A 4,942-nucleotide genomic window follows, 5' to 3' on the forward strand; every position below is an offset into this window, starting at 1 on the left:
GCCTAAAGCATGTGACTGCTAACCAGAAGGCTGGTAGTTAAAACCCACCAGCCACTTCTCAGAAGAAAGATTGGGAAATCTACTTCTGTAGTGATATCAGCTTGGAAACCCTAGGATATCAATCTTTATGTGCTCCATTTCATTTATGACAGCTTCCAATTTTCCTAGAGTCATACTTCGTACATTCCACATTCTGATTAATAATGGATTTTTTCAGCTGTTTATTCCCATTTTGAGTCATGCATATCTCTTATAAGCCTTTAAATGGCAAAAATGAAAATACTTATTAGCAGATCTGAATATATATATATCCTTTCTCTAAAAATTAAAACTATATGAACTTTAAATTACAACTAACATTTAACTCATTATTAGTAGATTACCTAAAGATCTTGAAATTATATATATCACAAACATACTTACTGCTGAAAAAGTTTGTTTAAATATTCTAAGTTTTTATTTAAACTTACCTGTTTTCCCCAAATCTAAAATTAGCCAAGATTGTATCAACTAATTTTGGAAATTACAAAGTTTTTAACCCAAAAGAATATAACTTCAAGTCTCTGTCTTGAGGTGGAAATATTTCCCAAAGCTGTGTAATTTCTGTTTTGGCTTTGTAAAATGCTCTTGCAATGGAGAGACTCTGCCCATGTTTCCCCATGATGGGGATCCACCCACCTGTCTGGTAACTATATTAAGACAGCATTTTTTTCTTATTTCTTTTTGTCTGAAAAAAAATCTATACTTAATTTGGAAGAGGTCCTTCAGAGACTATGGCCAAAGAGGCCTGATTGTGTCTTTCCATCCTACCTTGGGCTTGAAGTCAAAGACAGAAATAGATCATACTAGTTCATTTACATATTAAAAACAGAAGATAAGCAATTGAACTACTAATTTCACTTTGAGGTAGATTACTTCCTTTCCTTAAATAAAACACATTCTAAATATTTAACTTAAATTACCTGGAAAGATTTCACCTTCAAGGTTGTCATGAACACAAACTTGTGTCAAAATGAATTCATTTATTAATTGTTTGTACTATTACCCCCTGCCATGGAGTTGGATCCGACTCATAGCAACCCCTCCTTGGGTGCTAGAACAATCTTCAAACATATGCAAACAAACAGAAAGAAAGCATTAAGAGTTCTCACATGGAAAAGAAAAACTTACACACAGCAAGACTTAATAAAGGTCTTGGAGAGCCACACCAAACCACCAGGATCTACATCCAACAGCTTTCACCTCACAAGGTCCCTGGGGTCCATGGAGACAGTGGAGTGCAAGAAACTCTTTTGGGACCTGTGCCAGTCCTCGACCCCCAAGGGTGTCATAGGAAAAGAAGGCTTTGGATCCTGCCATAGACTTCATTAATTGTAATAGAGGAAAGAGACCCTAGATTCAGACAGGTTCCATAGAGATACTTTTTATTATGACTTGGACAGGACAAAGACAAAAGAAAGACAAAATCATCCAGGATGAGGGAAACCATCAGCATGTGCAAAGTACAGAAACCTGAATGGAGTCCACTGAGTCACAGCCATGGGGCTAATTACATATGACTGAAAACATATGAATCCTCACAAAATCATTTACAGGGGCAGATCAACTGACCACTGTTGCAGGGAGGACTACAGAAGCAGGGGAAGGACCATGATTGGGATAGACATGTAATTGAGGACAGAAAAGGGTTACAGGCTGGTTCTGGGGCTTGACTACCTGATGAGGTGGTGGTCTGGGTATGACTCATGACCATGAGGCCTGAGTCACAGACAAAAGGTGGCTGGCTACACAATAATACCAGGACCCTAATCTTAATTTAAATTAGAAAACGATGTACTCAGGCAAGTTCCCTACTTCTTTGTGTGAGCATAATCTACTTTCAACCACACTCTTCCTGAGCACAAACTGCTGGGGTTTGTCCTGGAACTTGTCTGTGCATAGACACAGGTGCAAAGTCAGAACTCAACTGGTGCCTGCGTTTATATCAAGACTCAAATGGAGTTAGGGGTCCCACTGTAGACCAGAGCCTTCCACAAACACAAGTCCTTTAGATTTAAGCTCTAATACAGCACTCAATTTCTCCGTTTCAGTCTGGCTGGCTGTTGTTGTGTGCAAAATAGAACTGTTCCATAGGGTTTTCAAGGCTATGACTTTTTGGAAGCGAATTCCAGTCTTGTCTTCTGAGGTGCCTCTAAGTGTAATTTTTCTTAATGGCTATACTATATCCTGAATGGGAGCTCTAGTGCCATAGTGCCCAAGGCATTTGACTGCAATCCAGAAGGCTGGCGGTTCAAACCCACCAGCCACTCCTTGGGAGGAAGATTGGGCAATCTGCTTCTGTGGAGATACTGCCTCAGAAACCCAAGGAGGGGACACTATGAGTCAAATCCACTCAAAGGCAGTGAGATGGTTAATTTTTTTTTTTTTTAATTTTTATTTTTTAATATCCTGAATGTAACTATGAAATGTGAAACTTGAAGTAGTGTGAAAGATATATACAGATCATTGCATATAAAGGTTTCTATATTTACATGTAATTTAGACTCATGGTCTACCAGTGTTACTAAAGTGTGGTTATATATACTAATATGTTTTTATTTTTAATATTTCTTCACTATAGTATCTTCCCTATCATGTGATCTTTGCAATTGATATTACATGGCCTGTAAGTATTTTTTCTACGCTGATTCAAAACTATGATAAAAAGTTGGAAATAATATCTAATTTGCAGGTGTAGCCAAAGCACCCACCCAAATCATTCAACAGTTCATTTGCAACTGTTTCTTCAGCCAACAGTCTTTAAAACAAGTTGACTTCACAAAAGGTGACTATTTTCTCTGTCTTACCTCAAATGCAGCATTTTCTTTGGAAATAACAATGACTTGTAATTTAAATAAAAGACCATATTTTATAATGATAAAGTTCTGGTAAAAAGGAAAACAAGTTAACAGGTAACAATAACTCCCTAAATAAAATCAAGGCATGACTCAACCCAGTGTAAAGTGGTATGCTTTGCCCTCTCTAGTACCTCTCTGGGAGGGTAAGCAATTATTTTTGAAAAAGGTGAACAGAAAATTGTAGAGGAAATTAGATTTATAGTTCTGGAAAAACTCAAAGTCTCTCTCGCAGTGGCAAGGTTCTTTAAAGTGAATTAAAGGCAGCTAAAGCGTTTGTAGATTTAAATAATCCATTTCTTTCACAAAGTCATTTTTTTTTCTCCAGCTACTCTAGAACTCTCTCTCTATAAAGAAATCCTATAAACATGTAGAACATTTTATACAAATTCAATCCATCAGTTTTTTTTCCCAGAGGATACTTCTGAGATAAAATTCCAAGGACTGTTAATTTGTGTTTATGAAAATGGAAGGCATGAGTTTAGGAATTAGTGAAGTAAATGAAGTCAAATTAGATATATTATGAATCTCCAAGAGTGATCAATATCTATGTCCGTATTTGTATCTGTGTCTATCTATATCTGTACCATCTGACTTTTTATTGAAAGCCTTGCAATATCACTCTCTTCCTCAAATTCTTAAAATATTCCTAATTGATAATGCAACATTATTGTTATCTTTGTATGTTTTGAGTCAACTCAGTCTTCATCAACCAGTACAGAAATATGAAATGCTTAATGGAGAAAGCAAATGTCTATAGATGATAAAAGTAATTGAGTCAATATATAAGTGATATATTATGCATTATGGAAGATATAGTATTTTGCTATTTTTGGCATAAAATATTGCTTCATTTTATTTAGAAAGTCTAATTTTTGGTTGGCCAGCTGAAAACTGATCCTTTATTTTCTTCTGCTTTGTTTCATTTTTCAGAAAGGGCCTATTTGATATACAATGAATATGTGTTTTCACTGTGACAATTAGGGTATCGTGCTTTTATATTTTATGTAACAATGCATGTCTGGCAAAATATGTAATTGTGATTTCTTATTGTGAATGTGAACTAATATTTTCCATTCCTTTCTCTGCAGAGACAAATATATATTTCTCTTAATTATCATAGAATGAACCCAAGACTAGAGATTTTGACATTTGAGATCTGTTATCTCCTTAACAGAATGGTATGGAAGTAAAATATGTGACTCTGGGGATACATATCCCAATGTGATGTCAAGAGCAGCAGGATTCATGTAACGGGTGGGAGGCAAGGCTAGGCTCCAGCCCCCCAGAGCCAGGAAAGGGAGGGAGCAGAGCAGCTGAGGACCACAAAGTGGTAGGATCCAGATAGGACTTAAGTAAGGGGAGGGCAGAGAGGTTTCCAACAGCTAAGGGAGACAAACTTATCTGTCAGTTTGCCATCCTTAGGGCTTGCATGTTGCTGTGAAGCTTGAGGCTGTGTCATTGGTATGTCAAATGCCAGCAGGGTTGCACATGCTACACAGGTTTCAATATAGCTTACAGACTGAGACAGACTAGGCAGAAGGAAGAGGCCATCCACTTCTCAAAAACTGGCCAGGGAAAACCTTATGAATAGTAGAGAAACAGTCTGATACATTACTGGGCAACTTTATGAATAACTTGGAAACATAGTCTGACACTGTGCAGGAAGATGAGCCCCTTGGGTCAGAAGGCACTCAAAATAGGACTGGGAAAGAGCTGCCTTATCAGAGTAGAACCAACCTTAATGATATGGATAAAGTAAATCTTTCAGGAGCTCCATGAGCTGATACAGCTGGACTCAAATTGAGGAAAACAGCTGCAAACATCTAAAAATAATAGATGGAATAATAATAATAATGGAATGTACAAAGTATGAATCTAGTAAAATTGGAAGTTGTCAAAAATGAAATGGAACGCATAAAGATTGATATCCTAGGCATTAGTGGACCAGTTTTGGGCATTTTGAAAGAGAGAGCCATATGATCTACAATGCTAGGAATGACAAATTGAAGAGGAATGGTGTGGCATTCATCATCAAAAAGGATGTT

Source organism: Orycteropus afer, unplaced genomic scaffold (assembly GCF_000298275.1).
Source record: "Orycteropus afer afer isolate SDZICR_OR568_19922 unplaced genomic scaffold, OryAfe1.0 scaffold00002, whole genome shotgun sequence".
NCBI classification, from domain to species: domain Eukaryota; kingdom Metazoa; phylum Chordata; class Mammalia; order Tubulidentata; family Orycteropodidae; genus Orycteropus; species Orycteropus afer.